At 45.0% G+C, this 13,684-nt stretch overlaps 1 pseudogene; it reads right to left on the bottom strand.

Annotated features, from left to right (window-relative positions):
• The window catches only part of LOC143404315 (protein shisa-6-like), a 40,284-nt pseudogene that overhangs the window by 25,554 nt on the left and 1,046 nt on the right, over positions 1-13,684 (bottom strand).

Raw genomic sequence — 13,684 nt, forward strand, 5'->3', positions numbered from 1 at the left:
ATTTAATAGCTGCAGATCATAGAAGTTGATTCTGGATTTTTTTTTCTTAAGTAAATCTCTGATAGGGGCTTCTTTTGTATTTTTCTTAGAAGTAGAGCTTGAACATTTTATTCCAGTTTAAAAAAAAAAAAAGGATTCTAGTTATTTGAGTCCTAGATAATTGAGTTCTTACTTGACATTGAAGTTGAGGAACAGCTGGGGTTTTCTTTGACCTCATCTTCAAGATTATCTACTGGACAGTCAGAGTGCTTTTATTCTCTAAAATATGCACTCCTGACAATTGAAATGAATATATTTTTAATAAACACGGACCAAGGAGAATGGCTTAAATTAGTTCCCCCTATTCCCAGTTCTCTCACAGTCCACTTGAAAAACACAGCTGCTGGCTTTGTGTGTGCACAAGACAGCTCTCCTCATACAGAGAGGCTCAGAATGGATGTGGAGATCTCATTTGTTGTGTTAACAATGTCTATGCATCTGCACTGAGCTGTTCTGCAGGTCTGAGTTGTCCCCAGCACAATCAGAATTCATCACAGCCAATAAACATCACAGGACTCAGGGAGGGAAGCCACGGCCTGCTCATTTTGCTTTTTCAAGCAAGCAGGACTATTTGCTCCATCCCGGTGACTGTCTATCCTGGGGCTGTAGAGAGATGACCAGCCACGAGCTCAGTAGAGAATCCACATGAATCCCCTGTGACTGCCGTTCCTTCCAAGTAGCATTCCTGACTTCAGGAATCAGATGAAAGTGTACCCAGAACCACAATTTTTTAGAAATATTTGGATTGTTTGAGAATGAATCAAACCTCTGAATGTGTCGACGGTAGCCTACCATTTAAAAGTGAGCAAATAAAAAAAAAAATGCTACCAAGATTTGTTAGTGGAGCCACATGACTGGGCAGGTGATGGATGAGTTAATAAATGCACCTGCATGTGAGGTACAAATGGGTCGCTGCTGCTACTTTTGTATTATTGGTTCTGTCTTTAGTTTTGTTTTGTTTTGTTTGGCTAGGTGCACAGACCTTAAATCTACAGAGAAGTAAAACACGAGGCAGAAAAACCTGAAGTCTAAGCACTGGGATTCTGGAGGCTGCAGTGCCAAAGTTGGAACACGGGTCACTTAATACATTAGTGACCATTAGCTACTGAAGGGCCCCATGGCTCTGTTTCCTCGTTGAAAAAAAAAAAAATTAAGGCAAAAATAATAAGGAAAAAAATAATGTCATAGGGTTATCATGAAGATTAAATGAGTTAATATTTGTAAAGCACTTAGCATAGAGCCTGGCATAGAGGAAGCACTATATAAATATTTGACTAATAAATAAATCCCAATACAACCTCTCAATGTCTACACAGCCTCGGCCTTTGGGACCACAAACAAAGCACAGGCGGAAGAGAGAAGTCTTGGGGACCAACTTGATGATGCCAAGTTGGCAAAAGTCTTGAGCCATGTGGCACAAGTCTGTGGCCATGGTCATCTTGGAAGGGACCACCCACAGCCCACATGTTCCACTCAGGCGAAGGATGTGACTCCATATGGTCACACACCAGTTTTCGCCATACCCTGAACTTGGACTTGGACTGCCAGGAGTAAAAAGAGTGTCTCTGTGGGTCTTTCACCCAGGGCATCATGGATGGTGCTTCCAAGAGTATGCAAGAAAGCATCAAGATGAAGATCTACTGAAAAGCAAATAAAATAACATATTGTCAGTGAAACAAATCAGGATTCTGCTACAATGCAGGAGAGCAACCACGTCAAACCTCTTTGGTAAAGGATTCAGTTATTTATTTTTTCCTTCATTCCCTTTTCTAGCTTTTCTTCTTTCTTTCTTTCCTTCTTTCCTCCCCCCACCACTCTCCTTTTCTTTCTTCCTTCTTTAATGTAAGCATAAGCATTACTGTCATTTCCATGGTCTCAAAAGTTCACGTTTACACCACCCCATCAGAAGGGTGTGGCATAAAAAAATAGCCACCCCAAATTCTAGCCACTTTAATTCATTTAGTCACTTCACTCATATTTATTACACCAGGCACTGATCTGGACACTAGAACACAGGTGTGAACTAAATAGGCTGATGCTCTTCTCCTCTAGTCCTAGTGGTGGGAGAGAGGGATCCCTGCCACCAAGAAGAGTTGTTTCCACGGGGGGGGGGAAGGACCAAGCAGTTTCCCAGAAGAAATTTCCAGATCATTGAATTTGAGTTTCCGAGGCCCACATCTTCTGGGCAACCCAATTTCTAGGTAAATGGCCTCTGCATAGATAGGAAGACTTCAAATCATGTCTCCTGAAGACAGACACAAACATAGGAACATTGATTTAGAAGAAGGGAATGCTGAAGGGGCGTTGACTGCGATCGTCAAGATGGTCTGCTGGCTTGCAGAAGAGAAGATACATCCCTCTGGATGATTCTGTTGAGTGGATCCTATGCCAAAGGAGTCAGTTTGGGCACCTGGTAAAAATCAACTAGAATTGCTTCCAATAATAGACAAGACCCTCTCTCCAGGGTAGGGGCATGGATGTTGCTGTACACAAGAGGAAGGGTGCCCAGAGGAAGATGCACTGAAAGGCCTCACAATTCTCTTTCCATAGAGATTCTAAGAGTTTAGCATGTTAGAACCAGGCACCCTCATGAGGCCATTTGCAGATAACATTCTTAACCCACTGGAGCGTGCAAGGAAAGTGTATTTTCTCCCACACTTGGGCTGTTGCCCCTGTAAGTGCAGAGGTGGACTCTCTTCCAGGATCTCTAGGGGGTGCAAAGATCAGAATGGACCAGAGAAGAACACACAGCCACATCTCATGGCCTCTACGTCAGACCCAAAGGTCCTGGGCGATTCACCAAGCTCATGAGGACAAAAAGTGACACAGTTGAGATCAGACGGCTTCCTATCTCAGCTTACAGGAAGTGGACTATGGCAGGAGAAGATGAATGGCAACCTCCAAAAGTGAGATATTGCTAAATGTCTCTGGAGATGACCCTCAAAGGCACAGAAGCAGATGAAGAGAGAGAAAGGGGTAAGGGTGCTAGCTAAGTGCCACTGGCCCCAACACTGGGGTTGGGGGCAGTGACTTAATTCAGGCTGCTGAGGCTATTGAGGAAGTACCAAAAAAAGGAAAAAAAAAAAAACAAATCTTCTCATCTTCTTATTACCCAGAAGCCAGGCAAGTTGTCCCAAGTCTGACTCTAGACCTCTGTCTTCTCAGGCACAGCTGACCATTCTTGCGGTCAAATGAAGAGACCCCTGAGGCTGTGGCAGTGATTCACAACATTAATTCTCAAAACCTAAAGAGAGGGTTGTTGGATTCTCAAACAACTGGGATATAAAACAAGAAAAGAAACAAGAAGAGGGGAAAATTAGACGGAGCCCCCAGAGGGAATTCAAAAGGGAACTTAAAGCAGCCTTATAGTCAAGCATCACCAATTCTATAGAAATGGGGGTAGGCTAATCCCAGCCAATGAAACAGGCAACGAAATCATAAAACATTGAAAGGAAATGCATTTTCATTGTTCTTTGAGCCATTGCAGGATTTCACAGACTAAAACAAAATAAAATAAAAGCAGATCTTTGGAGGGAGGGCTACTTCATTGAATAGATAGGAATGCACTGTCATCAGCATGCCAACTGTCTACCTAGTCTGCTTGGAAACAATCTGTCCCTCTCCATGGTGTATGTCCCCTGCACATTTTTTTTGCAGTCTTGTCTCAGCTATTAATCTGTTCATCACTGTTTCTCATGAGAGTGAGAAAAGACAAGAGCCACTTCGTCCAGGTTCAATTTGGATAAATTCTGAATTTGTAACATCTGAATGGATGCAGTTTAATGAAGTTACAGCTGGAAAAGTTTAAGAAGGAGAGCTGAAGGGAGACGGAGGAAAAGAAGTCAGAAGTGAACAGGAATCAAAAGAAGGACAGATGGAGAAGAAGCAGCAGTGGATGCAACACTGGAAGTAACAAGGAGAAACATTTTAATGATGTGACTTAAAAGAGAGAGAGGCGACAGATCCTTTGCTCAAAGACCCATGTGGTTGGGGAAGGAGGTACTGGTATGGAGGTGGGGCAGAAGCTGGTGGTGGCTTAAAGGAGCACAGAAAAGCTGGGTTACTTCCCAATGTGTAGACACTTTTCCAAACCTGTGGGATTTTATTCTTGGAAAACTTCAGCTACCTTTCTCGGGATGCTGTAAAAAAGGTCAGAGAAAGCCAACTCTTAGTCCAGAGGGGAAGCGGGAATCCACATTCTTCCCCTTGTTCTGGAATAGGATCAGGGTCTCAGGGAGGCAAGTTAACATGAGCCTCTCTCATGCTCCAACCAAGCTGCCCAAAAATCCCAGACTGACAGCACCCAGCCTGATCTAGGACTGGGGCAGAAAACAATTCTCATGACAATTCCTTGCTCAGCTTCTTTGAGGTTTAGGCCCTAACCTGTCCGACCCCCTAGCCAGATTCTCAGGACCTCAAAAAGAAGAGGATGCCTGGGTTCTGGCACAAGCTGTCAGATGTCACTGAAAATTAACAGCCCAGTCCGGCATTCAAATTCCTCCTCACTGGAGCAGCGAGGGGAGGAAGTGCCTGGGTAGCAAACATACTTCCCAAAAGAGGACAGCTGGCCGAGGGACAAAGAATATGTCCAGAGGACAGGTGTCCTAGGTAATGAGACTTTAATCCCGAAGCTAATGGGAAACAGTATATGAGACCAAATGCCAACAAAGCAAGGAATAATGAGTATTTGTGAAGACTGAAAACAACAACTCGACTCCTCTCCCAAATATCAGGGCACAGAGCCAAGGCTCTGGCCAACCAGAGCCTCTCTGGAACTCCAGCTCTTGTGGGTCTGGAGATTGGGGACAGGGGCACAGGGCAAAGAGGATCTAAGGCTGCGCTGTTCCTCCGGTTAGAAACAGGCATGAGGCAGGAAGCAGGAGAGGAGCCTGAGCCTGCTGCTCAGGAACCCTGGGCTCCTAGGACAGGAAGGCTAGCAAAACGGGTCCCAGCAGAGGTGAGCCCTCTGCTCAGGTGCCTCTGGGGTCGAGATGCAATGTGGGCCCAGCTCTGGCCATTGCCCTATGATAACTGGAGTGGACTTTGACTACTGGAGAGAAAACACAGGGCCATTCTAGTACGTCCAGATTCCTTCTTTGTCTCCAGTCCATTAGGACACAGGACTTGAGAACAAAATACACAGAGACACGGGGCAAGAGCGAGTCACTAGAAGTAGGCTGGCTTAAATGCTACATCTTCTATATACAGCATGAGATGCTATTAATGGGGCGGGAAGGGGAGAGATTGTGATAAATGGACTTGTTTGTGAGCTATATGCCTTAGTAATTAAAACTGGGAATGGCCTGAGGTCCATCCTCTCTCCCCAAATAGCATCTTTTCTCCCTTCCCTGAACACCACTCACTATTCTCAGGAGCTAGAACTCACGCGGAATTGCCCAGGGTTTCTTTCTACAGCATAAAGGGGTTTTTGCTCCCCCACCCAATTAACATCAAGGTTTATTTGGGGGTTTTTTATGTATCTGGGTACGGCTTCACCATTCTGAGTCATTATAATCCATCCTTGAAAGAAGAGCCTGAGCACTCCCCTGGGCACCCTGGTGCCCTGTAAGCAGTATGTAGATATCACTAACCCTGTCTGCAGTATGCTGGAAGGGAGGTCATTGATGCTTTTGTCCTTTACTGTGACAACCTATCCCCCAGGGCACAGACAGATGGGACTTTACTTTCTTAAGTAATCTGGGCATCACTAACCCCTTTCCATCCAGGAAGGTGAGAGCCAGCTGCCCGTCAGATGACAAAGGAAGACGGATATAGGAAAGGTACTCTGTGATCTAGGCAAGTTACTAAGCCTCTCTGAGTCCCTTTACTCACCTATGAAATGGGTCTCTCTACTCAGAGGGGTGGTGGAAGAATGAAGTGAGATTGTATAGGTTGAGTATGGGACAGGGTGCCTGGTACAGAGTGAGTCCTTAAGAACGGCTCTCAGAAGTGTTCCCACTTCCTAGATACCTCATCTGACTGAGACCTCAAGTCCTTCAGTTTTGGGGGGTGGCAGAGACGATGGGGTTGTGTAAGTTCCTTGGAGACTGAACTCCCACATTCCAGACACTCAAGCATAGTTGAGGGGGGCTTTCCAGATTCACAGCAAGACTGACTCTCTCCAGAGCATCCAAAAGAGACATCTGGGGAGTGCGGGGGGGAGGGAGGGGTGCAGTGGGACCATAGGAGTAATGCAAGTACCCTCCCCATCCCCTAACCCCAGAGATGAGGGGATACCAGCAACTCACAGAGGTGGCAAAGGCTGCAAAGATGGTCTCCCCACCTGCAAATGCTAAATCCAGTGATCCCTTGTCACCTGCCCTGTACTCAGCCTACCTCTTCTAGCTCCATTTCTGGGATCAATCCCATTCTATGGATGTACATTTGGAGGTTGTGGGAAGAGGAAGGTATGATCAATGCACTTTAGGAATCTATCAGCAATGTTCGCTGACAGCCTCATCTCCCTGGGTTTCAATCCTTTCCACTTTGTCTGTGGTTGTCTGATCCAAGCAGTGACCCCCTCTAAATGCAGAATTACAGAGGCGATGGCTCTAGGATGGAGAGAGGGAGGGGTACAGCGAACAGGGGCTCTGACTCCATGCTTCCTCTCTGCATGCATCCCAACGAATCTGGGTCCCTTTACCCTCAGAATCAAAGTAAGAAGCTAAATTGAGCCATCTGCCTATATCTTATGCAGAAATGTGGGACAGTCTTTTTTTTTTTTTTCCACTCTTTCTGGGCAGTTATTTGAAATGTTTGATGCATATCCACCACATCTTTCCTTTTGTCCTCTCTTCCCAACTACCCCACTGCTTGTCCAACACATTGATATAACATGAAGCAGTTTTCTAACAGGGCAATAATTATCTTTCCACATAGCGAGCAGCCCCTTCAATGTGGTCACTGGGATGCTGGGCCCTCCCGTGTGGGAGGCTGCCTTTCATTACGCTCCGAATGCCTCTTCTGGGCTCCTGTCTTCAGTCCCAGCTGAGACAGTGCCTCAGAGAACAGGTCTCATTACCAGAGGCGCTCTTGATTTTCTGATCACCTCTTTCATTCATCAACCTCAGCCCATGACTTATTACTGCTTACGAGAATCGAATCTACCCCCAGGAGGATAAAAAATATGCTACAATTACAGAAAGTCAAAATGACACACTGTGGACTCTCCAAGTACTTCCAAGGGAGGTTCTGTAGAACCATTTTCAGGAGAAGAATCAGCGTGTGGTCTCCCAAGGTGATTTCTTGGAAAGACAACACATTAGGATATGGACATCCTAGTTCTTTTTTTTTTCCTTTTTTTTTAATTGGTTATTCAAAACATTACAAAACTCTTGACATATCATATTTCAGACATCCTAGTTCTTTCAAAGGAAGATTCGGGCACATCACAGGCCAAATCCCCAAACTAAATACCACCAAGATTCATTTCATGTAATGATGGGGCCCAAATGGCTAGGTTCTTTAGTGTGGGTTTCTTAGTCCAAGGCTCAGAAGGGAACAATCAGCACCGGAATTGTGCTCACAGAGCTACTTATGCATATAGGGAACCATTCTGGAGGATGACCCTGAAGTCTCACTTAGACACACACATACACACACATACACACACACACACACACATACACACAAGCTGCCATAGGACAGTGAGAAATCCCTTACCATTGATAAAGTTGAACCTCATTGATCTGTAGGTCTCAACATTTCTACTTCTCTCTCAGAGATAGCAGAAGCATCCACAGCTTGCATTTTAAAATATAGATTTGTACCCACAGTGTTACTGAGTAACTCCCTGCCCTGGTCCACCCACCCCTACCCACCCTTGGCTGGTGCTGTATTTTCCTTCTTCAATGGTCTGCATTACTCAGATCTTATTAAAGGCTTATGCTTAGATCAGGTTATTGCCCTTTGGAAAAGAATTGAAAGAAACTGCCAATGACCAGGGAGGATCAGTGGAAATCATTTTAGTGGATGGAACACTGTACTAGGCAGAGCTAAAGACATGGGAGTGGGGAATGGGGGGAAGGAGAAGGTTGTCACCCACATCTTCAAGTATCCTAAAGTAATTTGGTGATGACTAAGAATCATGTACAAAGAAAAGCAAAATAGATTTTCACTGGAGATCCTGAGGTTGAGCATGGGCCTCAGACATAGGAGCTCTGGCTTTGAGTCCAAGATCACTTATTCACTGGCTGGGGAACCTTCTTTAGTGTGAGGTTTCTTAGTCCAGAGCTCAGAAGGGAGCAATCAGCATCAGGAATTGTGCTCCTGCGGCTCACAGAGCTATTTATGCATATAGGGAACCATTCTGCAGGATGACCCTGAAGTCTCACTTAGACATACACACACACACACACACACACACACACACTGCCATAGGATGGCGAGAAGGCTAAGACCTTCAGTCCAAGGCATTACTTGGCATTGGAACCTAGACTCTCTGGTTTTCACTTGCCTAACTTATAAAATCAGCAAGTTAATTTAAATGAATTGCCTGCAATAATTATTCCACAATTCTGTAATGAATGACAGAATTATAGAAGGTCCTACCCTGCTTTTCCATAAGATTTTGATTTTGCTTCTAGAACTTAAAAAAAAAAAAAAAAGGAATAGAGAAAGTTAACAACCTGTCCTGGATAAGATTTTCTGGTAAAACCTCCTATTTATCTCTTTCTCTATCTACAGTATCTGCAAAGAAAAACACTAGCAATGTGAGATCATAAACGTGACTCAGGAAAAAAAAATAATGGGTTGGATTTCCTCAAGGTAGAGAAAAGAGAAAAGAAAATCAAAAACAGAATGTATGTACAAAATGAACATAACCTAGGCCCCCCTAGATGCCATCAGAGCCCCCCGCTCCGCCATCAATCTGAGACACCTATACATTCATAAGTTCAAGCCATAATTTTGTGGTTCTGCAGGATATATATATACAGAAATGAATCTAACTGAAATTGTAAAGCAAAATTCACTGGAGTCCATGATCATTTCAAACATAGATTATGCAGGATTTTGACTGGGTGAAGGATGGCAGGGAAGAAGAGAGGTTGGTGGTCCCCCAAACCCCAGCATGGGGTGCTAGTTCGAACATGTGGGAGGAGTTTCTCCCTGGCTCTAGAAAGAAACCAAGAAGTTAAGTTCTGAATGCAATCCTGCCAGCCTTGGAGAAATCATGCAGTAGAACTCAGAAGGATGAAGCTTCTTTGGGTGTAGTTTCCTTTTATTCCAGATCCGTAGGCATGTCTGTCTGAGGCTAGTGAATTAACCTCTTTCAGTCAGCTCACTTTTGCAGCCGTCTTAACCACTGCTTCCTGAACAATTGATTTGAATCAACTGCACAGTCAGTGCAATGTCTCATTAAAATTGGTTGAAAACAATGAATTAGAATTTTCTCTTCTTTTTTTTTTTTCTTTTTTTTTGCTACCTGTGTCTTTGCAGACTAGAACTGTGGGTAAGCTCTTGGTATCTTAGCAGCAGATTCCCCGAAATGAATGTGCATCTGAGTCTTGGGTAGGGTTGGAGGAGGGTGAAAAGGGACAGATGTGGAGGCCTTCTCGGCTTGGGACAGGGTGAGAAATTAATATGAAGACAGTGGGCAAGGTGACAAGCGAGGGTTGTCAAAGTCTGGAGGTTTTTGAACAGTGTGTGCATGGTATGTGTTACATGTTACAGTTTGAAACTCATCTTGCCTGTGCCAGGTGAGCAGAGCTCATTTGTTGAACTAATGCATCCATGTCCGTGTATATGCAAGAATCAGGACAAAATCAAGCCCGTGGGTAAGTCTGGGCAACGCTGCTTGGTTCCATCAGTGTTGGCCATCAACTGCTCCCTCAATGGCTTTCCTCTCTCTGCTATCTTTGCATCTTTCTGTCTTCCTGCAATCCTTCCCCTAATCCCTCCTCTCTAAGCCTTCTCAAATCCTTCCACAATTTCCCAGCTTTCCCTACATGCATTTAAAAAAAAAAAAAAAAAAAAAACTCAAGAAAAACACACAAGGCTAAGACCTTCAGTCCAAGGCAATACACTTTTTTTTATCCTTTCCTTCCAATTACTATATTTGAAGTAAAAAAAAAAAAAAAAAATTGACTGTTTAGATCAATTCACTATAGGGAGCCCACAGTACCTCCAAAAATCAAGTGTTGGCGTGGATTTGACAATTCATCGCCCAAGCACCCAGGAAGAGCTTCCTCACAAATCAGCCAGCACTATGATACTGTTTCTGCAGTTATGTGACCTACAAGGGAAAACAGCTCTTTGTGGTTTGTATTTAATTTCTGGAGGGAGAAAGAGTAAAACAAAGTATTCCCTTGACTTCCTCTAGAAATAAGCAGGGAAATCAAAGATGAAGGACTCTGTTGACGAGTGGACTCCTAATACTTTCACTGTTTCCTGATGATATCCACTGCAGCTTGTCTTCCCACCGCCCTAAGCATCCCTCCCCTGCCCACTTCCCTTCCTCTCTTCCATCCCTGTGCAGCAGTGGGAGGGCCCTGAGCATCTCTGACTTTACCAACTGCATCTACAGCATCCTAATAGCTTCCTTGTCCATCTGTTAATTAGCCATCTTAAAAAAAAAGAAGCCACACAGTCCCTCCCTCAGAATGGTCCTCATCTCCAAGACACTAATGAATCTACTTGGGGTGAGGAGGAAGGAACAAGTTTGGATGAGAGACAAGTAACAAGGAACAGAATGTCAAAAGGGGGCCAGCCTTCTTAGACTATGTCCTGGGCAGAGCCTGTGCCCCTGGAGAATACTGGCAGCCCCCTCTGAGCAGACTGACCCCCACCCTAACCCCTCCCTGAAATCAGTGGGTACCTGCTGTCCATCAGCTCCAGCCCTAGCCTGGGAAGTTTTTTAAAAGGGGACGGTAGGAGTAGAGATCCTGGAGGAAAACAGAGTTCCAATTGGGAAAGGTAGGCTGTCTACATCCAGAGCTGGGCTCTGTCTCTGGTTCCCATTCAGTCCCTTTCTCTGCCCCAGGGTCCAGCTAGCTGGATCTGATTTGGTACTCATCTGTTAGAATCACTGGTAGTTTCCCCTGCAGACACTGACTTCTCACGCAGAAATATGATTGCAAGGTCTAATCATTTCTGGAAAAGACAAAATCTGTTCTTCCCTGCAGGGGCCAGAGAGATATAAGAAAGTCCTGCTCTAAGGAATACATGTGCCAAGGAGCACCCAGAACACCTAGGCTGGGGCAGATGCTGATCTCTTCTCTCAACCCCTCTAAACTCCCAGCAAAAATCCCTTTCAATGAGGCTGTTCTCATTGAAACTCCCTCATTTAGACTTAGATTTGCTTACCCATGTACCATCTTCAGGGAGGATCACACACCAGAATTACTCTTCTTTTCCTTGCAGTAAGGAAATGTCTTTGTAGAATTATTTCAAATATGCAATTGAACGTACTTCCCACTTTTCCCCTGGGTCTCTGACATTGTACATCCCCCCCCCCCCCCGCCAACATCTCATTTTCCTTGGGGAAAACTCATTATGGTGTCAGTATTTATCTCCTTTTCCTCTCTCGAACCATTTCCCTATCTCCATTCTCCAACAAGACAATCTGAACTCCCATGCCTGTTCACACACACACACACACACACACACAAACACAAACACACACCCTTGAATGGCAAGCAGTGACCTCTGTGATACAAGCAGAGTAAAAGGAACCCCACACTCTCACCCAGAGTAATGGAGCACTCACCCTGGCATGGATGGAAGGAAGTGGTGGAGCTGGGATACTGCTGTGCCTGAGCTACCCAGAACTGAAAAATAAGTTTCTTTGGCCTGCCCAAGGTCACCCATGGAGTGTCCCAGATAGATCTCTATGTCCTGTTCTCCTACTTGCCCACTGCCAACACATAAACAGACAGACATTGCCCCCCTACCCAGCAAGCACCGGTTTCCAAAGCACTAATGGGGTGGGACTGCAGCTGCTGGAATAATTGTTGTGAACTGAATAAAATCAGGAGTGAACTTGAGATGAAAACATTCCATATTTATGCAATGGTCTGGGAACTAAAATTTATGGTCCCTCCCATGGTTACCTCTCTTCCTCAACCCCAGAGAAAACCTGCCCCCAAGGGGTCCCAGTAATTACCCTAGTTTGAGATAAGAGATATCTGTATGGTGAGAAGAGGAGGAACATTAAGTGAGACAGTGACCTCTCCAGGATTGCATGCCAATGCCGGCATTCAAAGATGCTTCCCGCATCTGGGGACACCAACAGCATATCATCACAAGCTGTGATGAACAAACTGTATGAAGGGGCAGGGTCAGGGAAGGGGCCAGCTTTCTCTAAGAGTGCAGAGAACAATAACTCAAGGAAGAGGGGAAAACCAAAGAAAGGTTTGTAGCAATAAACCAGGAAGAGGCCAGAGCCAGGGCAGAGGGTCTGATGAGATGAGCACAGGAAGAAGAGAGAAGAGACAAGTTTCTGAGTCCTGAGGCAGAGGTGGATGGATGAGAAGAACCGGCACATCTGCTTTGGGAAGGCACCCGCCTGTGGGCAATTCCTTCTTGGCTTTCCAAGCAGAGCCAAGAGAGAGAATTCTTTACCAGATGAAAGGCAAAGGAAGAAGTGTCTTGCCTTCATTTTGCTCACTATCCCAAGGATCCTCTGCATTTGAAAGTTGGGACTGACCACAGACCATTGCACAAATCTCCGTTTAGTGTCATGCAGTCTAGGCACAGAGAGGATGCTGAGTAAATTTGCACTACCTGAGAGATAAGGTGCGTGAGGAAGAAAGGGCAGGGGCAACCTGGGGACGATGAAAGAGAGTTACCAACATATGACCCTTCAGAGACCCCAACCCCCAATTCCAGCACTCAAGTTTCACATACCCACATTTAGTGGATTTGACTCCATAAAACCTGCCAGGGAGTTATCATCTTTTCTCATACCCACAATAATAATAACAAATAACAACAACAATAATAGATCAGCTCTTTAAGCATGACATAAAAATTTCTATCTGCCTTCCCCTGTCTTCAGCAAAGTAAGGTGATTAATGTCCACAATACTGAGCAGAGGTTTTCAGTGCACAAAGATAGTGAGCAGAGTGCAGAAATAAACTAAAGGCGGATGGGTGAGGATGGAGTTTGATGAGCCAACTCAGAAGCAGTGGTCATGCCTACAAGGACAGTGCTCATACCATGTGCCAGAAATGGAGAATTTCCCTGGCAGGATTTTCAGGTTCCCTGAAAGATCTCTGTTGAACCACATCTAGTCATTTATCTTGAGGGCACTGGAAACAGAGCTAACTTTGTGTCTGTGGTTCCCAAAGGAAGGGATGGGTTCTAGTTGTCCCCTTAGTTTTGACTTTCCATTAGCCTGGGAGCCAGAGTGGTGGGATGGGAGATGTTCAGAGTGGAATTATGGACTATCATGTTTTGAACTCCTGGCATAAGTTTTAGTAGGAGGCAACCCCATGAATGCTGTGAAAGATACCCCACCAGAATGAACGTGCAAGAACTGTTATAGAGTTCTGCCTACAAACTTGTCCTTTGGAGCTCTAAAACAGCCATCTGTGCATGGTCAACATGGAATGGAGAAACCTTTGTTCCTTCCACCCATGGGAGGCAGCCTTCCCATGTCACCCCGTCTCTAGCATCCCAGAGCATCCCAGTTTGCACTAAATCA

Source organism: Callospermophilus lateralis, chromosome 7 (genome assembly GCF_048772815.1).
Source record: "Callospermophilus lateralis isolate mCalLat2 chromosome 7, mCalLat2.hap1, whole genome shotgun sequence".
Classification (NCBI taxonomy): domain Eukaryota; kingdom Metazoa; phylum Chordata; class Mammalia; order Rodentia; family Sciuridae; genus Callospermophilus; species Callospermophilus lateralis.